The following is a 26,804-nucleotide window of genomic DNA, read 5'->3' as shown; positions in this document are numbered from 1 at the left end:
GTCTTTTGTTTTCACACGACTCTAGAGATATACTCTTGATTAGGGGAGAGCAAAGTTGTCATGTTCTATGGTTGTCAGAAACTAAATCCCTTCTTGTCTATCCAGGGAGGTTAAACTCCGCCTTGCCTATTCGAGAAAGTTTCTAGTGAACTCTGAGCTAGCTGGCACACATAACTTTAAGTCTAATATCGTCAGTAGAAGACCTAGTTAACCACAGTCCTACGTCTATACTATTGAAGATATTATTCCAATGCGCAGAGCCTATTGGGATAATAGGAACTACACAAAGCCTTCCCGCCTGAGTAAGCGTGTTCCGCTGTACCTGACGCTGGCAAGGATGCCAGTGGTTGAGAATGCGGCCACTGATCTTGGGAGTTTGAAGTAGTGGCGGGGGAAGGAGTTGCACCTTCTTCTGCTTCTTCGGCTTGTCATACCCATGACGTTTAGCAAACCCTTCAAGTTGCTTCCTAATAGGGCGAAGAGCCACAGATAGTGCCTGCTGCACAGTTGAGGAACCTTAGTCTCCATGGCTTTGTTCACTGAAGCCTGGACTGAAGCATCTAAAGCCTCAACAATATTGTCCTCTAACACAGCCTCCTGCTGTCCATCTCCAACTTCCTCCTCTCCTCCATAGTACTCCCCAGGGTCCTGGGCCCACTCTTCCATAATGGTAATGTTAGGAGTATTAATATACTGTGACAGATGCCTACTGTCCACACTCAGGAGGGATAATGGGGGGGTTCAGCCCACAGCACACTGTTAATGTTGCAACGTTACCCAAACCCCCTCAGCAATGCTGTAGTCAATAAGGTCAGTGACCTAGGCCAGAAAATATCAGGAGCGTGTGCACACTCAATGGCCCTTCAATTTTCTTACTACCTGCACCAATATTCAGAGAGGCGCGAGTGAAAAACGCACTGCAAATGCGTTTAATGTATGCCCGGGAATCTCGCCGAGGCGCGCAGCCCAAACGCAACCAAAATCCTACCAAAACCAGCCCAAATTGGTCGCGTTTTGGGCGCGCTCGTCAGCCGTGAGCCACCCGGCCTCAGCATACAAGGGCGTACAAGGGGAGCCCAACGCGCGCCGAAGCGCCACCGAAGAACGGCTCTACTGACCAGTGCAACTGGCTCCCTGCCGGTCAGAGACCGTATGATAGGCGCGCTCGAAGCGCGAGCACAAGGCAACGCCAGAAGACCGGCGAAAAGCCAGCGGCGGCGAAACTTAGACCCCTGATCACCGCGGGGCGCGGGAACAAGCTCCGTAACAATGCACCAATTTTATAAACCTCCGTTTTCGTAAGGTAAACCCTTAATGCGCTTAACAAAGCAAACAATCAGGCAATACAATACACCATCACTATATAAGCATATATTATAAGAGAAAATACCCCATGCTAAAGCAGAGCGAGGGGACCATGAAAAAAGGTGCACTTAACTCTTGCTGTGAGCAGCAAAGAAAGAGGATGATGGGAGCACGCAAGGGGTTCTTATGGACTATGGGGGCGTGCCTATACTCATGTGTGCTGAGGTACTGGGTTTTTAAGAACCGGTACCAAACCGGTAACCCAGCGGTGCCAGGGTACACCCAAAGACCTCGGGTTCTTTCCTGATTCAGACCACAGAAACTCAGAGTCTTCTAGGTGAAGTCAAGGATCGATTTTATTGGCTGCAACCAAGGTAACAAGTGTCCTAGAAGTACAACACACGGGGAGTATATTCTCAGGAGACTGCTCAAAATCACAAAACCAGGCTTCTCTTTTTATACAAAATATTCAGCTTCAGGCAAACATTCTTGAATTTACAGTATACTATTAACATTTTTCATTACAATCGAAAAGCAGAGTCATGATGACATGTCCATATTTCACTTCGTCCAGCCCAAAATAAATTGCCCGGCAAGGTCCGGTATTTCCATCAGATATCAGTGGACCCCTAATAGAAACGGGCACCTCCCCATCATAAAGCAAGTGAGAGAAATGAGCAGGGAAAGATGTGAGCAAGATTCGGCAGGGTGTGTGTGCGATAAGAAGGTTTTATGGCTTGTTGAGCCTTGATGCTATCTTGTTCGGCCACTGGAGAGGAACTGACCTAAGAGGTTCGGCCTGGGGCAATGGTTCCAACTTGCACAGGTCACAGGAAAGTCAATTAAGGTGTACGTGTCCTTTGGGATCGAATTTAGCTGGATTAAAGCCTATGTACAGGGCAACTCACAAAATGGCTGCCATGCATAAAATGGAAGCCAAGGGTTCAGAACGAAAATGACGATTTCGAGGTGAAATCGTCACTCGAATATGCCGAAAATGCTTGTACATGGTGTACTCGTCATTCTCGGTCTTTTGATACTAAATTCGTCATGTTACGATGAAGTTTTATTCTCAAGTCTGAATTATTACACGAGTTCAGAATTTTCAGAACCACAGTACTCATGGGAAATGTAGTTTGTTTTACTGTTATTTATGAAAATATACATTTTCATTGGCTGCTGTGTTTATTGCAGTAAAGATTGAGAAGCATAATCTGAAGCCTCCGGTCCTGTAATAGAATCTGCCGCCTCGTTTGGCTGATTTACTCATGTCACAAATTCGGACCAGCAAAATGTATCAACTGGGGGACAGAGGCTGCTGGTTCATGTGCAAGCCTCTTAGGTCAGTTCACAGTGACAAATGTATCTTATGTGGAGATGACGTTGGATAGGTGATCGGTAGTAGAGTATCCAATGCATTGATGTCAAGAGGCATTAGGGCCTGGCTTATGCAGAAATGACAAACAGGGTGGACTCCTATGAGACATGTATCTGATAATTAACGTCACACTTGCGACCTAAGCAATGTGTGACGTCACTGAACCACTCTCTCACCTTCTCGAATGCATCGTCATCCTTCTCCAGCACTCCCCTGGTTGCTGGAGGATGGTGTGTGGTCAGGTGGACAAGGCTGTTGGAGCCCATCCCCGCGGGATCTCAGAAGCTGCAGCGCACTCAGGCAGCCCAAATGCAGCACCATGACTATTAGTGAGTGGCAGGACGGGTCACCTCCAAGCCGGAACTGGAAGTATAGAGTCGGTAGAAACACGCCAGAGAGAGGCTTGAAACGCACGTAGGAGGAGCCAATCTTAAATTTTAAAGAGATGCTGCAGTCTGAGCAGTATCTATGGCGTCTAACACTGTTGATTACAGGTGTCCAAAGTCTTGAAAGCTCTATCCAGATGGCCTTTTTTGGCTCATCTCAGTATTCTCATGGATCCCCATGCCCATCAGGGACAAGTGTGTGCCGTTAAACCCCGCTCTGCCAGTGGGCGGAGTTTTTTCCCAAATTCCGAGTTCCAAGTAGAGCGCGGAGTGAGTAAAACTCTGTGGACTCCACCGGTGGAGCGGAGTTCACTGCCCACCCTTACCATTTACCTACTTTATATAGCCATATTTGAGGTATATATCAGAACTATGCAACTACAGCTACACTACACACCACGGAAACAAAGCTGAGCTATACATCAACAACACGCACCTGTGGCTGAGATATTGTGCTATACGTTGTACTGCACAACAATAGCTGAGTGATATCAAGCACTGGATAGCTATTTCTGAGCTCCATACAGCCTTAGAACTGCTAACCTAGATTACTGTACCATGTACTAGATATGACCATGGGAACACCGGGGTCTTGGACTGCATGAGCCTCCATTCCCCCGAAGTCATCCAACTGCCGGAGAAGGCTACAAGGGAATGTCAGGGAAGTAGGGCAGGAAGGTTAGGAACTGAGTAGGTATATGACTGGCCTGATGAGCTGATGAGCCTTTTCCACAGAGCAAGGTGGCCAACAGCTGTTTTAAATTTGTGAAATACTTAAGGGGGGGACAAAGCTTCTCTTAGACGCTCACCAATACCAGATCACCTTGGGTCCACTTCATGCCTCTTTCTTCTACCTCCCCGTCACTTCCTGTCACTTTTGCAGATTGGTTTTGATGCCTGATTTCTCCATGTATCACTGGTTTCCTATATTTCTGTTTCCCCTTCTTACCCCCTTTTTCTATATATATTTTTCACCTCTTGTTTTAGATTCAGTTCTGATGATGACTAATAAGCCCTGGTACAAAAAAACGAATTCTCCCCCACCTGCAACCACAGGCACAAATTAAGCCCTGGCTCATCGGTCTGTAGACTCACTGTATAGTCACAAGGCAACCTGGGATCAAGGGAAGGAGCCAGGGAGGGATGACCCAGCAGTGGCTAGTCGTCATTAGCATGTGTCAATCAGGAGGCATGGAGGGGGCTCACAGTACAGCTAAAGTGACCACACCTTAGATCACAGCAGAAGAATGAAATACAAAAGGTCAAGTTTAAGAATGAACAGTGCTTGAAACTTACGGGCAGCAGAGCATGCCATTAATTAAGAAACTAATTGTAAGTGGGGGATACAATGGGAGATGGAGACTGTAAATTACAAATGACTAAATTAGAGTTACTGTAACTGCTGCAGCTGTGCTTTCTTGTTCTTGCCCCCTTATCTAAAGGAAATGCCAGTATGTTAAGCTGACACGTCTCCTTCTTATCTTGGCTCCCGAGATGAAAAGGCATCCATTTAAGTGCTCGGTCGAAAAAGTTAGCATTCTAGTTACAACTGAAAGAAAACTGTGTCCTTTGTCTTGATGTCAAACGTAGATCTCTGTGTATTATCTTCGGTTTGTCCTCATTGGAAACTTGAGTAATGTGCTTGAAAGGTCTGCTTTGCCTCTGCCCACGGAGTTTGTTCTAATACGGTTTTCTAGGGGACCCCCTGGTTGCTCAAGCTTATTTTAATCTGGGATATGACAAAAATATAAAAATTGCATTCATGAAATATAGATTCGGTCTGCTCCCCTGCACCCAGCATCTTCCACCTTGGCTACGGAGTAAAGCAGGCTCTGTGTGCCGATTATGTGGAACAGCTCAGGAAGATCTGCTGCAGTTACTATTCTCCTGTAAAGAACTCCTCAAAGAACGAAAGAAACAGTTGAAACAATTGTTTAACCAACAATCGTTTTGAACAAGGAGGCAAACCCGGTTGATATGCTTCGCACCTAGCGATCCACAATTGAACTGCAGAGCAGTAAAGTTCCTGAGACTGCGCGGAAGCAAAATGCCAGGAATTGAAACATCAAGAACCCAGACAGAAAAAGCATAAGCCAATGCAAGGCAGCTTTGAAGACATTATTAACCTATGAACCAGGAGACAAAAACTGACAAGGTATCATGCTGCTATAGTTGTTCAAAACTAGCAAGCTTTATTAACATGGTTTTAAAGACATAAGCATTATGAAGGAACAAAATGTACGCATGTACATGACAGATCTTTTAATGAATATATATATTTTTCTGTATTGCAACGGTTTTAATTAACTATGCAAATAAAATGTACTTACGTACCCTGGTTGACACAATCTGTGATTCACAGAAATGTCCCTTCTTTTACTAATAAACCCTTTTGGACATCGATTGGCATTTTCGCAAAGGTTCTTTGACAAAACTAAGGCGTGGATTACCAGCGAGGGAGTGAAATGCCAATCCTTATGTAAACACCAGCATTTGCAGGGATCAAAATTCTGAATTCTGTGATCAATGTTACAGCCCTGCTAATTTCTGCGGACAGATTTCAGCAGGTGAAACCACACCAGCTGAAACTTTCTGCACAAAACGGCCAAGAAAAAAAGGAAAAACAGCCAGAATTTGGTGAATTAAATAATGATTTTGCATTCTGTGCGCCATTTCCACGTTAAAAACCAGGAATAGGAGGTATTTAACAGCCAGATTCATCAAGCGAAATGCGCTCGCAAAAGGGCCAGATTCTGAGAATCTGGCCCTTTGCGAGTGCAATTTTTGCATTTGGGATTCATCATCCCAAATGCAAAAATCGCTAATAAAGAATTCGCAAATTTGCGAGGATTAGCATTTAAGGAATCTCTATTAGAGATTCCTTAAATGCTATTCATGAAACATTTAAAAATTGCGAATTCGCAATTTAGGACCGCTATTTACCACGAAGTCAAACCTCGTGGTAAATAGCGAAAACGTAGAAAAATGCATTTAAATGCATTTTTCTAAGTTGCATGTTACACACACACATGCCCTTTGGACATGTGTGTGCACAACATCAGTGTAAATTCACATTTCAGGGGTGCTACAGGGTGTCCTTTGGACACCCCTGCACCCTTGAAATCGCATCCTTATTTGCGATTAGCAAATTGCTAATCGCAAATAAGGAATAACTCCCCATTCATTCCTATGGGCCTGTAGGCCCATAGGAATGCATGGGGAGTTATTCCTTATTTGCGATTAGCAATTTGCTAATCGCAAATAAGGAACATGTAGGAATCACAATATTTTTTGCGATTCCTACATGAATCCCGTTTTGCAAGTCCTTAATAGCGATTCCTTATGAATCGCTATTAAAGACTCGCAAAACGGGTCTTTGATGAATCTAGCAGATAGTGTCTACATCACCCCAGGGTAACTGTATTTACGGACCCCCATGTGACCCTGTATAATTAGGGTCTAAGTGTGCCTATGAGATTGGGAGATGTGCAGTTTAGATAGACGCAGGAGAGCAGCCATTCTCTCATGCCACTTTTCTGCGAATCTGTGAACATTGAAAACCAGGACGCAGATCCTCAGCATACACTTCTGCCACTGCCTATAGTCTTCCAGCCGCAATATGCACGTATTTGTTATCATTCTCCCAGTCCTGTACGGTGTCTCAGAGCTCTGTATTCCGAGCTGGATCTATGATAAAATCATGGAAAGATGACAAATTACAAACTTTTTTCAGGAGAATACACAGTGCTATGGTGGGACTATTTATCCATCAGCATAAAGTATTGTTTGCATCACAGCGAGAGATTGTATCAGGTACATAACCTTCTGGTGGGCACGGATGAACGATGCACCTCGATACTCTGGAAGACAAATAAGAATTTCATTATTTTAGGAGCCCCCATCAGAACGTGCAATCAAAACTAGGGCTGTCTAACCAATGTAGCTTGTAAATCTCATTGTTTTCCCCTTTCCTCATTTCCTTGTTTTTCCCTTTCCTTTTGAGAGGTTGGATATGCCACATACACTCTTTTCATCGTGCCAGAGTTCAGGTCGCGCTCTAAGTACACTTGGTGGCTGTAGACAGACATTTTTTTAGAGGTGCTTTTGTTCTGGCCCCCCTAGTTGAAGCGTCCACTGAAGCTGCATCCGTTTGAGGTCCGCACTCAGCCCTCTGGTGGAACGTGAACGCCCCCCCCCCCTCCCCGCCCTCAGGTATATGTCCATTCGTGCTCATCTGACGATTGGGACCCTGTACCTTTGTCCAACCCTCATATGGTTCCGGTCTGAGGTATCTGCCGAGCATTCAGTCTGGAGGGACACACCTCCAGACTGCTATCTGGGACTATCATGTCTTGCACGTGTCACTTCTGCTGGATGTTCTGCATTCAAAAGTGTCTCAGGCAGAATCGGTATCCATATTCCTTAAAACCACAATGTATTTTCGAAAATGCACTTAAAAGCAGTCGTTCTGCAGCTCTGCCGTGTGCCCCGGGGCACTGTGCCTACATGACAGGCCTAACATGGGACCTCAGAGCCGCCATGGTTACTTCATTACTAGACACATTGAGTGTGGATGTTGCTGTCTTCACTGTGGCTTACAGCTGCCTGGTGTCTGGAATACAGCTCGGTCGAATATTGATATTGTAGAAATGAGCTTATGGAATAAAGGTATGTAATGTGTTTAATTGGAGTCCATGAGATATGTGAAATGCTTTGTTCTGTGCCATGCTCCCCTGGGAGATACCTCAAGGAGGCCGCGTCCTTCATGGCCCTTGTTTCTAGAGGAGGAGAATGAATGCCCTAATGCTACTGAATGAGTGAAGTCCTTTGGGAGTGTAACACCAAGGGGCAAATACAATAAAATACCAAGCACCCTCAACCAGGGGATTCTATGCACATTGCCTTGGTGGATAGAACTTTTTAAGTAGCCTACAGGTAAGAATAAAAGAGAAAGTGAGAGAGAGGGAGAGAGAGGGAGAGATTATTGTTAATCATCATCCATGTACTTCTCCCCTTCCCCCTCCGTGATGTGCTCACCCCTGTGTGCTTCTCCTCCTTGTGTTGCTTTCTTGCCCATGTGCTTCTTCCCCATCTGCACGTTGCTTTCTATCTTTCTCTCTCGCCCGTTTGTTTTCCTCCACCTCACCTGCTCCCTCTGATTTGTTTTCCTCCACTCACACCCTCCAGGATGCTTCCCCCACCCATTAGCCCTGGTGCTGCTTCCACCTACTGGCACCCAGTGTTGCTTCTGCCCCCCACCACTCCCTTTTGCTAGCCCTTCATGTTGCTTCCGTCTCTTGTGTTGCTTCCTCCATCCGCTTTAAAAACAAGAAAAACACTTTTGCTTGTTTTTTTATTTGTATTTATCAATCCAACTCTAATTGGGAAATAAAAAGAAAAAAGTGCCCACATCATTTTGTAGGTATAGGCATGCATGGTGCGCACACACCTACAAAATGCAGTGGGCAGCTGCGTTATAGACTTTATTTTTATTCTTCTTAAGCCCCACTTCTTAGCAGCCCTTAAAACCATTGGCAAAAAGTAGGTCCCATAAACTACCAAAGACAATAGGTGCCAAAGGTGAGGCCAATTGGCTCTGCCAATGTTTGCTTATTTTAAGATCTCCCCAACCACTGTCGCTCCCCTTCTTACTGCACATTAATCTTGTTGCTCAGCTGGATTTAATAATTCCCCAACCCTAACCTACTCCTACTCCACCATTGCTCCCCGAACTGTGACTTAAAAAAAAAAATCCTTTTTGGAGGACCCGAAGCCTGACATTTGTTGCTATGCTACTCCTTTTTAAAAACACACTTTCAGGATAGTTTTTTCATTTTTTATTATAGCTTTAAGATTGATATCTGCCAACTTGTAATGGTAAAAAAAAAATCTCAAAATGATGACCGTGTCATGCTGTCTGGGTACTCACGCCAGGTGAGGAATGCATGCTTATACATATCATCACACTGCTCCGTGGTAGCATCATGATGCAAATGCCACAATGCAGGATGATATGCAAAAGAAACAATTGCTGGACGGAATGCTGGACAATACAAACATTCACCTTCACTTATAAGGATCTAAGTTTAATTCATCATTCTTTTGCTCACCACACCACCCCAGTTTGGACCCAGCCATATGTAAATCAGTCTTGACCCTGTTCCTTGTGGGAACAGTCCAGCCCGAACTCCCAAGCCAGGTCCTCTCTGGACCGGAAACAAGCATCCTGGGACCGGTTTCAGGGCATCACCCTTCATCAGCCAGACTAGCTTGAATCCAGTGGTGTAGTGAGCACGGGATCCACGTCTGAGCATACCCTTCCCACTTAGGGCGACATATGCAAAAGAAACAATTGATGGATGGAATGCTGGACAATGCAAACATTCACCTCTGGTAAAAAGGATCTGGGTTTAATTCATCATTGTTTTGCTCACCACACCACCCCAGTTTGTACCCAGCCATATGCAAATCAGTCTTGACCCCGTTCCTTGTGGGAACGGTACAGCCCGAAATGCCCAGCCAGGTCCTCTCTGGACCGAAAGCAAGCATCCTGGGACCGGTTTCAGGGCATCACCCTTCATCAGCCAGACTAGCTTGAATCCAGTAGTGTAGTGAGCTCGGGACCCATGTCTGGGTATACCCTTCCCAATTAGGGCGACATAAGCAAAAGAAACAATTGATGGATGGGATGCTGGGCAATGCAAACATTCACCTCCAGTCACAAGGATCTGAGTTTAATCCATCATTATTTTACTCACCACACCACCCCAGTTTGGACCCAGCCATATGCAAATCAGTCTTGACCCCGTTCCTTGTGGGAGCAGTCCTGCCCGAACTGCCAAGCCAGGTTCTCTCTGGACCGGAAACAAGCATCCTGGGCCGGTCGAATTATGCGCAGATACACATCATCCCAATTTTTTTTTGCTGATGCTGGTCAGCATCAGCAAATAAGCTTTTTTTTTTCAAATCAAATCACTGTGACCAGCTGCTTTACCCAGATGAGCAGGTCCTGTGGTTTACTGAGGACAACGGTATTTTGAAGTTTGAACGGTGGAAACCAATCATTCAGTGGTCTGACCATATTCGGGGTTGTCGTTTGTATCTTTCAAACAGGTGTGGAAATTAGGTCCGGGGTCTGGTGGGCTGTGTGGTGAGACCCAACTTGGCTGAAGTGTGGTTTCATTTTTACCACTAGTCCAACTCCTGTCTGTTCTTAGATAAGTCCACCCACATGTTGAGTGTCAGTAATACATTCTGAGTCACGTCCAGATCTGAGATACCATGACCTATGTCTGAATCAAAGCTTCAATCACTATTATATGGCATCCATTTACACCCAGTAGTTCATATGTTCGGATTAGCAAACCGGCAGGCAGCTGAAGCTCAGGGCCGGCTGTGAGCTGCTTTCCCCACTTGTAATACAGGTAGGAGAGCCCTTGAAAGCTCGAACCAGGGTCGAGCCTGAAGCCTGCCTGTGGCTCAGCTCGAGGTCCCATTGCAATCTCAAGCCCAAACGGGCTGGGCTTCAAGTAACTTCTGCCTGCCACCCTGCTCCACCCTCGTGCAGAAAGAGGTACAAAACAAAGCATTAACATTCAAGTTAAAAAGGAGAAAACAGACACCATGCAGTGGCTGGTTTGTACACCTGAAGTCAGAAAACCATTATTAATTGGGGCGTCCCCGTTTAACCAAATTGTGTGATTTTAGGCAAACATTTTATTTCACTGATCCATCTTTTTCTTCAGTTCCACATGTGAAAGTAGTTTTAAATATGTGAGTTCAGAATACCAGCTGTACAAAAGCCTATTCTGTTCGATTTTATAGACATATTGTTGCTCTATCGCAGAGAATCTGGGCCATACAGGGATCACCTGGGTGGGGGGAAGTAATGGTTTTAAGTTCATGTTTAAAAACTATCACTTTTTAAGAGTACTTCTCAGTGCAGTGCTATAATGTGATGTATTAATATCAAAGCTTCCACATTTGGAAGAAATGCTCTTTTCAATTTTGAAGAGACTTTATCATAATGTACTTAATGTTTGTTGTATTATTTACATGGCAAACATTTTCAGGGCTCAGCTTGTGCATGGGCTCTAAGAACCAACCCAAATCCTTGACCAGGCTCTAGCTCGGCTCACCCTGTTAACTTGTTGGCTCGCCCACCTCTAGCTTGTAATAACCGTACGTGGGCTTTTGTGAGCCGGCTCGGGCATTCTGTCGGGCAGGCACAGGCTGACAATGAACCGGCCAGAGCGGACAAAGAATGTGGTGCACTTCCTTCCATCTAGGCCTTGGAGCATGAGAAGGACGCCTCACCTCAGGAGCTGCTGTCAGGAGCAGCAGAGTTGTACTTGCCTGGCAAGAGGGGGAAAGAAGTTGTGATGCGGTTGACTATGAAACTACAGTGGCCTTTATTCATTTCCTTAATTCAACACTGATCCATTTCTCAACACCTTTAAGGTAAACCATGTCGACAATGCAGTCCCTGTTTACATGTCACATTTTACTTCACCTTGCATTCCCTAAGGGTATTTTCTTTTTCCAGAACTTCTTCTGTAGGTTTTCTTCCATGAAGCACATGACTCTTATAAAGTGCACATTGTGAGCTGAGTCTCCTCTAGGTGTACCGTGCCCCGTGTGAGTACAAGTTGTGGGTTTTCATGAAATGACATGAAAGAGAGGTCTGGAGTTGAGACAGAAGGCATAGATAAACTAGCCCAGTGCCAATCACTGGTGAATAGGCCAATCAGGCAATGCCCCACAGGCTGCTCTGAAAGGTCAGTGTGTAAACTGCATTGTTGCCTATTTGTGAGCCTGCTTTATGGTCTGCTGGGTCGGTTTTTACTAATAATTTCCCTGATATTAGAACAAACATTGTCTGAAGCAGGCTTACATACATGTTGTCTTCCATACTTCACAAAACACCTAAACAGCATGTCTTTACAAGTTCAAAACTCTCCCAATTTGCAAACACAGGTCACATTTTTAGGTCTCGTAGAACCAACGAGCATGCGTTGTTCTTCGAGAGTATAGTAGGCAAAACAACTCTTGAAACCAGGGAGGATTGTCCCCAATGCATGTGAGGTAGTCAACCGCGACGCTTCGCCAGCGCGCGCTTGACCTCACTTCTCAATCACACCCCATATGGTGTTCCCTCCCACTCGCTCGCACATCAAAGGCGGCTGCTCCGCCGCCAATGCGCTCCCACCCAGCCCCCCCCCCCACAGCAATGCCAAGAGCTTGTATTTAATTATTTCTCTTAGTACTTCTGGCCCTAAATGACTTCTATTTTTGCTTCCCACACATGCATAGAATAGGATTTGATGCACGGGTGATTCATTTGCGTGGCAGGAAGCAGTATTCCGCACGGGCTCACACAGAGACGCATAATCCATTTTATCAAGGGTATCACTGCTTCTACGAAGATCGGAACATGAAGGGGAAATCCCTTGAAATTCGCACGCAGAACTCCCAAGCTACCTTCTGAAGAGGTATCCGAGCTGACTGGCTGACGGTCGTGAATGAGCTTAATGCTGCTTGCTTTTTCCGACACTTGAGGAAATGAGCTCGGTTAGAAAGCATGACAGTGACAGCCACGGAGAAGCTAAAAATATCCGCACCAATGCGCTCCGCCCCGCCACCCCACAGCAATGCCAAGAGCTTGTTTTTTTAAGGGGCGACTGGGGAAGGTCGGTCTTTCACCCAACTCCCTGACATCAGATTACCCGTTTTCCCCGAGTTTACAACTAAACACCGGCACTTTTCAAACTTGGTGCGCAGTGTTTCACTGCTGTGAACAGCTTTCATCTTTAGCCCATGTTAAATTACGCTCCCAGAGTAGTATTCTCATCTGTGGTGTTACCATTTTGAATCCCAACAAAGTCAACGCACCCTTTCATCTTTCTGATGCGGATAAAAAGAGCAAAAGTGAGTTTGGAAAGAAGGAAAGCATGGTTATTTGCAAAGACGGCTGCGCTGCATACATCTGTGAACTATTGGTTAAGGGGGCCCTGGAGTTTAGCTAAAAAAAAAGAACAGCAACAATAGGCTTCTGGAATGTTCTATTGTTTTGTGATGTCATCTGAAGTTTAGAGATCTATTGTGACGTCATTCACTGTAAGGCCCCTTTAAAGGAAGGTGTTAGCGCTTACTGCAGATTACTTGATTCTAACAACTTCATAACTATAAGAAGACTGGGTCGTGCCTTATACTTCAAATACATTGTGAAATCTTTAACCGAGGATGTGTTTACACTGGTGAATGACACAAGTAGGTCAGTAAGATTAGAACCTACCTAGTTACTTGGGTACCTGTGGAAACAGTACCCAAGAGTGCTTATTGAAAGGCTTTACATGAGCACCAGTTACATTACACAAGGGCACATTCATTCATGGGGAGATTATTTTAAACGATTTGCCCAGAATCCCAGGATGTTGAGCCAACATCAAGATTCGAACCAGGATACCCAGTTCCAGAGTTTTTTTTTTTGCAGAGTTTTGTATAGCGCGAACTTGACCCGTATCCGAATCCGAATCGGGTATCAGAGCGCTTTACATAGCACCAGTTACGTTACATGAGGACACACATTCATTTTTGTTAGGCATGGGGAGATTACGTGATTTGCCCAGAATCACAGGATGTTTTAGCGTCATTACCGAGATTCAAACCCAGTTCCCTAGGTCCGAGGTTTAGCGCCCTAGACGTCAGGCCAACTCCTCTCCCGTGTTGGCAGCTTTGGTTGTTATGCACATCCATATAGTCGATCCCCGCTTGCACCTGCCTCTGAATGTTGCCCTTTTTCCCCTAGATCAAGCTCTGCCTCCCTGCAGCTTCTCTTATATAGCCCAGCATAGGTTACATCGTATGGTATTCAGTGTTCTGCAGAGGTTATATATATTCAGGTACTCACTTTTTAGAGTACCGATTTGCTGAAAGTGCCTGCAGTCTCCCATTAAATATACTGCCATAGTGCTGAGAGGTGCAGGTACTCACCATTTCAAAATAAATCTGGTGAGAAATGATATATTTTATAACTACGCGTCTTACAATTTTTCTGGTGATACGTTTGCATTTTAAAAGCACTGTTTTGATTCTCCCACTGAAAGCACATTTTTATTTCCAAGCACCGAAGATGATCTCTCGAGGCCAAAAATGCAGCAGCACGCTGTTACTAGGAAATTGCAGCCTTGGAGGAAAGCACAATGCCTGTAACGCGAAACAATCAAGAAAACAAAACGTGAATACAAGCAAGGTGAGGATCAATTCTACGTTAATTCCATCAAAGCCAAGGTGACAAAGCTTGCTGTCCTGAAAAGTGAAGCAAGGAAAACGCTGTCTCAAAAGAGCGCTCCAGTCAAAATCCGTGGTTCACTTTAGACACTTTTTTTTTAATACTTACAACTTTCTTTTAAATATACCTATATAACTCGCATTTTCAAGAAGTAGACTGTCATATCTGTAAAGGATCCAGGTTACAGCCAGGTTTGAACGGGCCCATTCAGACCCAAACTTTCAGTGTGCCTGTGACTCAGTGTGCCTGCGTGTGTGATCACGTGCTTCGGTGCACCCGCATGCCTCTATGTATTAGTGTGTCTCTCGCACGGGGTACGCGTGTTTCTCTGCGTGTGCATGCATGTGTGCCAGTTTGTAGTGCGGTTTCTCTGTATGTCTAAATGCGGGGGTCAACAGGGGGTAAAAAGACATTGTCATTTACAACGCCATTACTTGTTTCTTTTTAGAAGTTGGTAAGCAGCTGTAAGGCATGTAAGTACTAAGAAGCCAGATGTGAGACGTGCGTGTCAGGCTGACAGACCACGTAAGGGGCTGATTATTGCATACTGCAGTGGCCCCCTCATATGAAACGTGAGGGCACTGCTGTGCGGGCGGCTCCACACTTTTTTTCCTCATTATTCTTTGTTGATGGTGGAGGGCGCTCCCTGCAGAAAACAACAACGTGTGTGTCAAAAGCCAACAACATCGGGGAGCCAGTGTCCCGCACCATGTAAACGGCAGTTCATTTATGTTCTCAGTTCAAAGCATGGGATGGGCGCAATCTACTGGAGGATATGGAATCTGTTGTTTTCTGTGAACTTTAATTTGACAAGGATTGTAGAGGGTGTAATCTTTATTAACACTCAAATAACACATCTAAAGGCATGCAGGGGTGCAAAACCTCACTAGGCTGGTAAATCAGAATATTGGTTTGATTTTTACGTGGACATGATTTAGCACTCCCTCTTTATGTGTCTGTGACCTGCTCTTCACTTCTTTCTGACACAGTCTTTCTGCTCCCCTGTCTATTTTAAGCTCATTCACCACTTCATGCACAAATTTCCTATGCCTCTCTACCTTCCTTTCTATCTATTCTCTGCAGCTCTCAATCCATCTATCCACCACACCACATAAATCAACTATACAAATACACTACACATCACACAATTCCACACCACACAATTCCAATGCAACCCCCATAATTTGACTCCACACCATATACATCCACTCCAAACCAAAACACAAAAGTAAAAAATATTGTCATTTACTACGCCAATAGCTCTAACTATCACAAATGCGAGACCTATTGCATTGCAAATGCTTGTTAGCTATCTGAATCACTAATGGAGATCACTTTTATTTTGGTGCCTGTGACTATTTTCTGTCACAGTCCGACCCTGGTTAGTGGATCATGAAGGTGTTAAAAATACATGTTCATCCATTCCATAGCCTCTCTGCAGAGCACACCGAGCGATGGTCAAATATGTGGTAAATGTAAATGCTATCCTATGAGAAGGTGTGTGAAGAAGGTACACAGCTGTCACAATATTGAGAGAACCAAAGCAAAATGATTGCAGAGCTTACAGGTGAGAGTTATGAAAAAAGTCTACAAGTAATAACAGCAAACTCACAGAGAGACACTCAACTACTGGCCTGGTGGCACACGGTGTAAACGACAGGATTTTAGGTCACATGTTCCAAGCCCTTAATTACATAGGCCATGTCTCTTGGTAATGATTCCAGGCTATGCTTCCATACCATGCCTCATTTAGAGATCCCCTGCCCATTTTTCATCCCACTTAAAGCACTGGATTTGAATGAAAGAAACCTTTCCTGATGTATTCAGTATCGTTCTTGCTTATTTGTGGAGGCCCTCAATGTTCTGTCTGCTGATTCTACTACTTCTAGCAGGAGACAATGTTTACCACTGAAAATGTGACTCTATCAAAACAGAAAACAGCCCAGTTGTTCCATGTGTGCAATGCAGAGTCTGTCGATGAAGACCTGAGAGGGTACAGCACCTGTTGCCCATAACTTTCAATGTGTAGAAGTTGTGGCCCTATAGGAGACACTGTTGCATTTACCAGAGCTGCTGCCAGAACAGAGCTTAGTCAAGCAAGAGGTGCGCTGCTATTGTAGAAATCCCAGAAAGAACAGAACAATGTAAATTCAAGGGGTGACACAAGGCACTAGCCAACGTCAAAGAGCTTAACGTCCACCTGACCGAAGGTGTATCACTTCCTCTTCTCCCTCATTTTAATTACAAGAAACCGATGAGAAACTTGAGGACCCTCAGTTCAACCTTTCACACCTGCTTAAAAATACATATTCACAGCCTGCAGTGGACTCCTGTTTCTTACAGCGTTAATGCAAGCCACAAACTGATATGGCTCTTGTTATGTTATGTTATGCTACAGTGATTTACAGTGCGCATGGCTACTCATGAGTGTCCCGGCGCGAAAAGCCAATATTAAAAAAACTGTAAAGAGCTGAGAGAGATTTCCGATTAAATAAACAGCAGGGTTTTTAGTCTTTTCTTGAACAGGCAGGGGTCATGAGTGCTGCGCCGTTCGAAGGGTAGAGAATTCCAAGCTTTGGCCGCTTTGAAGGATAGAGAACCACCTCCAATTCTTACCAGCCGAAAGCGAGGGATTGATGCTAGGCACTGTGAAGCGGAATGCAGATTCCTTTGTGGGGCATAAAAACTAAACCGTTTCCTCAAGTGAAGGGGCCCTGATCTATTGAGGGCTCAGTGGGCCATTGTGAGAGCCGTAAATTTGACTCTTTGACCCACTTGGGAGCCAGTGCAGATCCAGCAAATTGTGTTTTACGCTAGACCTGCCCGGAATGCCCATCAAAGCTCTGGCCGCAGCATTCTGTATTACTTGGAGTTTCTTGAGCTGGCATCCTGGTAGGCCAATATAAAGTGCATGGGCATAGTCAAGGCGGCTGAGGATCAAAGCATGCGTGACCATCTCCTTAGCAGTCCTAGGTAAAAGAGGAAGAGACTTCCTAAGGGACTTCAGTGTGCCAAAGCAGTGGCCTGACAGTTTCTTTACTTGCGTAGAGAACCTGAGATTTTTCTCGAACCAGACACCCATGTTCTTAACTGCCTGTCCCGTAGAACTGGGGAGGGGGTATTCTGGTGGCCAAATGGCCTCCTTGAACAGTGGGGGAAAGGATCCATATGAGGATTTCGGACTTGTCCTCATGGCACTTTAACTGGGCCACTGCAAGTCATTTAAATTCGGCCGTTAGACAGTTGTTAGCTCTCGTTGGAGAAGTATCTGGGTCCTTCCATGTGAAGAGGAGCTGGGTATCATCTGCGTAAGCGATGATCTTTGCTCCTAGCTCCTCAGCCAGATAGACCAGGGAGGTGACATATAGGTTAAAAAGGAGGGAACTCAGGGTAGAACACTGAGGTACTCCAGTAGTCACCTTTTTTGGGGTTGATGCAAAAGGAGGTAACCACACTTGTTATGATCTGTCTTCCAGAAATAATTTGAGTCCCACGCTAGGCCGACGACACCAATGTTTGCAAGGCGTGCTAATAGCAGAGATGAGCGATACAAAAGGGGATGATGGACGGAGCGTTTGTACAAATCAAACACTCACCCCCAGTCAACTGATCTGGGTTTAATCCATCACCATTCTTTAGTTCACTCAGCCACCCCAGTTCAGACATGGCTATATGCAAATCAGTCTGACCCTGTGCCTTCTGGGAACAGTCCAGCCCGAACTGCCAAGCCATGTCTTCCCTGGACCGGAAACAAGCATCCTGGGACCGGTTTCGGATTCATAATCCTCATCAGCCAGGCTATCTTGAATCCAGTGGCCAAGTGAACAAGGGACTCACGTCTGACTGATTTGATTTGCATATAGCCATGTCTGAAATGGGGTGGCTGAGTGGGCTGAAGAATGGTGATGGATTAAACCCAGATCAGTTGACTGGGGGTGAGTGTTTGATTTGCTCAAACGCTCCGTCCATCATCCCCTTTTGTATCGCTTTGTTCGCCCTAAGTGTGGCAGGGTATGCTCAGACATGAGTCCCTTGCTCACTTGGCCACTGGATTCAAGATAGCCTGGCTGATGAGGATTATGAATCCGAAACCGGTCCCAGGATGCTTGTTTCCGGTCCATGGAAGACATGGCTTGGCAGTTCGGGCTGCACTGTTCCCATGAGGCACAGGGTCAGACTGATTTGCATATAGCCATGTCTGAAATGGGGTGGCTGAGTGGGCTAAAGAATGGTGATGGATTAAACCCAGATCAGTTGACTGGGGGTGAGTGTTTGATTTGCTCAAACGCTCCGTCCATCATCCCCTTTTGTATCGCTTTGTTTGCCCTAAGTGTGGCAGGGTATGCTCAGACGTGAGTCCCTTGCTCACTTGGCCACTGGATTCAAGATAGCCTGGCTGATGAGGATTATGAATCCGAAACCGGTCCCAGGATGCTTGTTTCCGGTCCATGGAAGACATGGCTTGGCAGTTCGGGCTGCACTGTTCCCATGAGGCACAGGGTCAGACTGATTTGCATATAGCCATGTCTGAAATAGGGTGGCTGAGTGGGCTAAAGAATGGTGATGGATTAAACCCAGATCAGTTGACTGGGGGTGAGTGTTTGATTTGCTCAAACGCTCCGTCCATCATCCCCTTTTGTATCGCTTTGTTCGCCCTAAGTGTGGCAGGGTATGCTCAGACGTGAGTCCCTTGCTCACTTGGCCACTGGATTCAAGATAGCCTGGCTGATGAGGATTATGAATCCGAAACCGGTCCCAGGATGCTTGTTTCCGGTCCATGGAAGACATGGCTTGGCAGTTCGGGCTGCACTGTTCCCATGAGGCACAGGGTCAGACTGATTTGCATATAGCCATGTCTGAAATGGGGTGGCTGAGTGGGCTAAAGAATGGTGATGGATTAAACCCAGATCAGTTGACTGGGGGTGAGTGTTTGATTTGCTCAAACGCTCCGTCCATCATCCCCTTTTGTAATAGCAGAGATGAGGCACCGTATTGAAGGCGGCGGAGAGGTCCAATAAAATCAGAGCAGTCTCTGATAGCTTCAGATATGTCCACAGGTGCTGTCTCCGTACTATAGGTAGCTCTAAACCCTGACTGAGCTGGATGTAATGCTCCAGAAGTTTCTACAAAATTGGTCAACTTCTTGAAGACGACCTTTTCACATACCTTGGCTACAGCTGGAAGAAGGGAAATGGGGTGATAGTTGGCAGGGTTGGCTGGGTTGAGGGAAGTCTTTTTAAGCAGAGGGAGAAGTTTGGCTTGCTTCCATTCGGGGGAAACCATGGCAGATTGGATAGACATATTGATGAGGGAATTAACTTCTGGATTAACAGCTTCTGCCACAGCAGCCAGCAGCCGGGCCTGACAAGGGTCAGTTTGAGAGCCCGATTTCAGTGATTTCAAAATAGTCAGTGTATCTTGGTGAGCAACAACAGAGAATTCAGACAAGGAGAAGGACAAACTAGAGATATCGTGGCTAGGACTAGCCATATTCTGTAGGATAGGCAGTTCCTGGTCGGAGTTAGAAACATCAAAACAAGCTTGTATCAACTGAATTTTAGCAATGAAAAAACTTGAGAGTTTCTCACACCAAATGGCCGACGGAGGTAGTGATATATCCTCTGCCCTTGGGGTCACAAAACTTTAAGTGATGGAGAAAATTTCCTTGGCGTTATTTCGGGACTGGCCTATGCGCTCTGCATAATGCTGACTTTTAGCTAGGTTTATGGAAGCGGAATATCCCTTCTGGGCCTTTCTAAGTGCTATTTTGGCAAGAGGGCAGTAGGCCACTCTCCAATTCCTTTCTAATTTTTTGCAATATCTCTTTTGCTCTTTAAGCTCCCTTGAAAACCAGGTTTTGGATGGAGAGATTCTATCCCGCTTTGCTGAACCGGGCGGAGCTATCTGTTCCACTGCTTGTGAAATCCAGCTCTCGAAATTTTTCACTGCTTCCGCCATGCTTGTAGAAGAGGGAGGACGGGAGTCTTTCAAGGTTTAGCATAAGGCCAAGGGATCAATTTTATGAGTGGGCTTCCCCTGGACCTGCTTGCTCGGAGCATGGGGCGCCAGAATGGTCCATGAAAACTGGATCAGAAGATGGTCAGACCATGTTACTTAGAGGGGCACATTAACGCATAAGGGAAAATTACAACAGACCAAATCTAAAGTATGCCCTCCCTGATGTGTAGGGGCATTAACCCATTGACTAAGTTGGGCGATGTTCAGGGAGTCGTATAGCTCCCTGGTGTCTCTCCCTGCTACACATTCAATGTGGATGTTAAAATCCCCAAGGAGTAAAAAATTAAAAAATTGCAATGCTTGAGGAACAATAATTTCATCAAGTGATTTTAAGAAAGCTCCTGTGGGGCCAGGTGGTCGATAGACCACCATACCACCCAACGTGAAATGCATCGAGATATTAATAGAGAAGTCAAGAGCCTCTCCTTCTCCAACTGTGGAGATCTCGCCATGCTGGAGGGTCAAATTGTCTCTGAACACTCCCGTTTTCCGATCAGCCCTGGAGATCTTATACCCCCTTGGAATGGCAAATTCAATGGCAGGATTAGAGGACTCGTTGAGCCATGTTTCTATATTGAAAAATAAATCCACTTGTTCATCAGAGACCAGTTCAAAAATTTCCTGTGCGTGTTTAACCAAGGAGCGGGCATTGAATAATGCAGCCTGAATAATGCGCTCTCTAATAGTATTAGAGGTTCGAGGACCCTGTAATCGAGAGTTAACCCCTTTAGTATGCAAGCTGAAATTGCAGTTATCACAGGTCATTTGCGAATCATCTTCAATAGTCCATCCGCCATCACACTTACCGCCACTATAGCGAAGTGCATACAGCTCATTGAGAATGTAAGAGAGACCTGGGCCTGGCACCTCCGAAAACAAACGGGCAGCATGGCTGGCGCTGGCTGCTCCAGGGACATGGAAGGGCGCAGATGGGCTTGCCTTGGGCGCACCAGCGGCGTGTCCACACAGCACTCCTATTAATGAGCATTCCCTGGTGACAACTAGAGCGCTGCCTGCCTACGATGGCGGCCTCTCTTGTCAACTCCAAGCCACCCGGTAGAGTACCTATTATGATTATCCAACAAAAGGGTACCTAATTATATGTCCATGAAATGACGAAGTGCTAAATGGACCCTGTCATAGTCCAAAACTGTGGCCTGCTGTTAGCATACAAATCTTTTTCTCAGACACTTAGATCACTGAGTGAGTTTGCTGACTAGTTCACTTATTTAAACCACCTGTGGCAAGTAGCCTCCTGTTTTACTAATGGGTTAGTCTTGCACTTCAAAGCTGTGTGTGTCTGCACTGCTGGAGTGTGCTTTAGTGCTGGCTGCACCTTGTGCCTTTGCTTCATAACATGGAGTCTGGCTAACGAAGATCCAGAAGGGAACATAGGCAGTCCCACTCTTGACCACTACTGGTTGCCTCAACTGACTTTAGCCTCACTCTTGGGAAGCACCCTACTAAAGGCAGACAAGCATAAGGCCCAGAAGAAATCTGCAGCTGCTTCATCTCATAACCACTTCAGGGGGGACAGAGGGCGAAGTTCTCCTGCACTATTATGCTCGTGGCTGAACAAAAAGTAAGAAGAAGAAAAAAATACAAGAGAGAAGGGTCCTAGGGAATGTTTTTTAGACCTGGAGCGGACACAACCCCCAATCACTTAACTTATAAACAATACAAGTGTCCACGGGTCTGAATCAAGAGACTACCTCAGTGACATCTGATACTAACAATATATCTTACAATTATAAGACATCAGTAACATCCTTAGGGTTTTAAGGAAGCCCATCAGTCACCACTCGGTACCGCCCTTCATCATCTGGGACTCCTTATGGTATTCCCATAGTGTGGCGAACATGATGAATAGTAGACCTGATGACGGTGTCCAACACCAATTGATGCCACACTAGGTATGCCTTCAGATGTACTGCTGGTGGAGAGGAATGATGGGTAACCAAAATTGTAGTGCACAAAAATAGAGAAATTATGAGAAAAAAGTGGTTTTTAAAATTGGGTACATGAGAGACTTTAGTTTATTATTTCACTCAAATGCCCAAGATTAAAAACAGTGCAACTAAGGCAGTTTTGCCACTGGTGTGATGGTGACTGATTGAGACACCCACATTTTAAGTGTCTACCTCTTTCACAGACTTTATATGAATGAGTAACAGACATACTTTTTATCTTTTCCGGTGGTCTAACAATCCACAGGCAGAAGGGTATTGATATACACCATTCACATTCAGGTGATATCTTTTCATTTTACTCACTTTTTTGTGTCAATCACACATTGCAGTAGCAATTAGACTTTACAAAGTCCTGAGGAAGGCAAGGACAAGATGGTCCATTATTATTGCTGAAACATGTCGACCGAACAACACTAACTTGGGCAGATATTTTTTTAAACTGCCTTAGTTGCACTGTTTTTAATCTTGGGTATTTGAGCGAAATAATAAACTAAAGTCTCTCATCTACCCAATTTTAACCCCTTCACTGCGGCGGCTATTCCGCCGCAGTGCTAAGGGGGCGGGGCGGAAATGGGGCGGGCGCATGCTGGTGACGGAACCGCTCCGTCACCAGCGTCGGTTGCGCTGTGCTTGTGACGGAGCGGTTCCGTCATGGCCCGCCCCGCTCAATAGAACGCTCAGCGCAGGCGCAAAATTCGCGCCGCGCATGAGCGGCGAGCGGGCCATGACGGAACCGCTCCGTCATCAGCACAGCGCACCCGTAGCTGATGACGGAGCGGGTCCGTCATCAGCATGCAAAGGGTTAAACCACTTTTTTCTCATAATTTCTCTATTTTTGTGCACTGCAATTTTGGTTACCCCTCACTCCTCTCCACCAGCAGTACATCTGAAGGCATACCTAGTGTGGCATCAATTGGTGTTGAACACGTGTCATCAGGTCCACTATTCATCATGTTCGCCACACTATGGGAATACCATAAGGAGTCCCAGATGATGAAGGGCGGTACCGAGTGGTGATTGATGGGCTTCCTTAAAACCCTAAGGATGTTACTGATGTCTTATAATTGTAAGATATATTGTTAGTATCAGATGTCACTAAGGTAGTCTCTTGATTCAGACCCGTGGACACTTGTATTGTTTATAAATGAACAAAAAGTATTAACATCCCATCAGGTCAAGTTTCAGAAAATGGCTGCAATAGCATTGAGTGAGACATGGTAAACCTGGATACCATGCATATCCCTTAAGTAAACAGATGTGGGGAAGTATAGGTGCTCCTTACCACAAGCAAGTGTATGTGCCTGTTTTCTGTGTATGTGAACATATTTCTGAACCTACCAGAGGTCATTTAAAGTACCAACAAGTCTTGATTTAGCGACACCGGGCTCTTATAAAGGCCTTCTAATTGTGGTCCTCATTTGGCCTCTCTTTGTGCACATTTTCTTCAGTTCACTAAAAGCATGAGTTGGGCCTTTGCTTGTGAGCTTTAAATGTATTGCAGGATCTGCTGATATGTTGTTTCAGAAAATGGCTGCAATAGCATTGAGTGAGACATGGTAAACCTGGATACCATGCATATCCCTTAAGTAAACAGATGTGGGGAAGTATAGGTGCTCCTTACCACAAGCAAGTGTATGTGCCTGTTTTCTGTGTATGTAAACATGTTTCTGAACCTACCAGAGGTCATTTAAAGTACCAACAAGTCTTGATTTAGCGACACCGGGCTCTTATAAAGGCCTTCTAATTGTGGTCCTCATTTGGCCTCTCTTTGTGCAAATTTTCTTCAGTTCACTAAAAGCATGAGTTGGGCCTTTGCTTGTGAGCTTTAAATGTATTGCAGGATCTGCTGATATGTTGTTTCTTAGTGCATAAACCATTTTTTGTTTGTTCAACTTTCCAAGTAGCCCCCTGATACTAACCAGTAGTGCTTTATATGAGGTTATGAGTCTCAAATGGTTGTGATCCATGTATTTGGGCCACTAATTTTGTCAGGTGCCCGGGCCTGTTTCTGGATCCAGTCCAACTCTGCTGGTTCCTGAATGCAAGTTTGTCTTTTGAGCCGAGTGGATGCTGGTCAGTGTTATGTTACTTTAGGGACAGGTTTGCTGTTGTTGGTGAGCGCTGAGCATTGGGTTGTTCTGGACTTCATGCTCGGCCCAGTTCCCTCTTTAATATTTCCAAAGCAAAATCTTAATCTTCTGCAAGAAAGGTCATAGAATAAAGAAAGGGTATAAGTGGTCGTTAGGGCATGAAGAACTAGAATTGGTTGACTCATATTTGTATCTGGGAAAGGTTTTTGCAAAAAACAGGCGAGACTCAGAACATATTAAATTATGTGTTGGTAAGGCTGCCTCCCAGGCTGGAGCTCTGAATAGATTTGATAAAATTTGCGGGAGACGTCATTTTAGTCATGTCCTGTCAGTATTTAAGGTTAAAATTCTGCCCTCATTAACTTATGCTGCAGAAGTATTGGATAATAATTACTGGCTCGCCTTTGACAAGGCTGAAGGACGGTTCTTCCGCTAAATTTGTAATCTAAATTCTCTGCCCGCCCCACATGTTTTACGCTTGGAATTTGGTTTAGTCTCCTCTTTTATCTTAGCTTTGTCAGTGGTTCTGAGGTGGGGGAATGCTCTCCTTTGGGGAGATGAGGGTTCCCTCAGGGCTGCCTTGAGAGTGGAAATCTTTGACAAGCTAAAGGATCATTCAGTATTTCTTAATCATTTGCTTATGCAAATGACTTATTTGGGCTCAGCTTAAATAGTAATTCACCTATGCCAAAGTCTGCATTGAAGCTATTCATAAAGAAGTGTGCAAGTTCTATTAGCATGGCAAGAGATATTGCTCTAAGTAATCTAAGTTCCAAAATGAGTTGGTTTGTGGTAGTGCCTTCGGGAAAAGGCCAAAACCCAATTTGATTTGGAATCATTCACATGGGATTAGAAGACTGATGCTTCTTTTGAGAATTAATCTGTTGCCCTTAAGAGATAATACTGGCATATGGGATACAATTCAGAAAGAGGAGAGAATTTGCAAATTATGCTATACTCACATCCAGGATCTTAATCATGTTTTATTTGTGTGTCCGGAATTACAAAGGGCAAGGCGTTTGTTTTTAAGACCATCATTTATTAAATGTAACATTCATTCAGCCCAGGAGGCCAGAATATTTGTTTTATCCACACCAAATAAAATGGTCTGTTATAGGATATTCCAATTTGTTTTTAAAGTTTGATTTATTGAAGAAAATAAAGAAGGGGATGGGAAGGGGGAAAAGGAGTAAGAGATACAGTAAGTAGATAAATAAAATAAGCAATACATTAACAATTCTCATATAAAGTAAGCATAACAAGCATGAGGAATTATGAACAATAGCATATGAGTATAAATGAAAGGTAAGATACAATATATCGAAAATTATTAATTACAGCAATCGGGTAGTAAGAACATCATGGGGGTTTACTGACTTCAACTGTGGTCGGATATTCCAATTTTTAAAAAAATGTCTGGTTATTTATTAGGGATTACTTAAAATGTTGCTATTAGTTGCTATTACTGTATACCACACTTTTTAATCTATTGTTGTATTTTAAGAAAAAAGGGAAATATTATTTGTATTGTATTTAAAATTGTCTCTTTTACTGTATTGATGCATTTTGTGGTCCTCTGTAGGAGTTCCTTAGCAAATAAAACTTTTTGAATTTGAATTTTGCATTGTCTGGTCGTTGAGATTCAGAGCTTTGGAACTGTTCTGGAGTTAGACTCATTATAATTCCAGCTGTCAGGTTGCATTTTTGGATTCGGCAGTTGGGAACATACTCCGATCCTTCACCTTGGACTTTGTTCCCTCATGGGTTTCTTGGCACATGTGTAGGGTTTCTAGCCTGAATGCCCGTCTGGTGTGGGTGGTTTGCAGGGTCTCGGGGATGCCGCCTTCTTGTGGGTCATGTCTACTCTGTGGTATGCTAAAGGGCATTTTTCTCCTCTATTTTCTTTATGAGCAAATATATTATTCCTCTTGTTTATGACAAGTTTCATACTTTTGGTTGTTGGTGCCTTTGAGCACTTGTGAGTGTTATGGATGGGTTTATAGACTCTTCATTAAAAGGATCCGGGAGTTGTCTTGTAGTGTGAGTGAGTTCAAGGGCTGTGCTTTATGAATGATTAGTGGCCGGGACATACGCAGGTGTTTTTTTAAATTTATTTTTAGTCAGATGTTGTTGGTTACTTCTCTCGTTTGGTGGACCTTGCTGGCTTGTCTGTGCTTTCATTGCTGTAACACAACTGTAATTGATTCGCAATTCATTTGAGGCGCCATTTCACTCTTTATCCCCTGCAACACAATTATATTTGCATACTTTGTGCTACCCTGAAAATAAAGCCCGTGAGAGTCACTGGATGGAAGGGGAGGCTCGTCCGGGGCTGTCAGGCCCTCAGCGGGGGAATAGAACTAGAAC

The sequence above is a fragment of the Lissotriton helveticus genome, chromosome 3_1 (assembly GCF_964261635.1).
Source record: "Lissotriton helveticus chromosome 3_1, aLisHel1.1, whole genome shotgun sequence".
In the NCBI taxonomy this organism is placed as follows: Eukaryota; Metazoa; Chordata; class Amphibia; order Caudata; family Salamandridae; genus Lissotriton; species Lissotriton helveticus.
Note: the sequence above shows the minus strand (reverse complement) of the source record.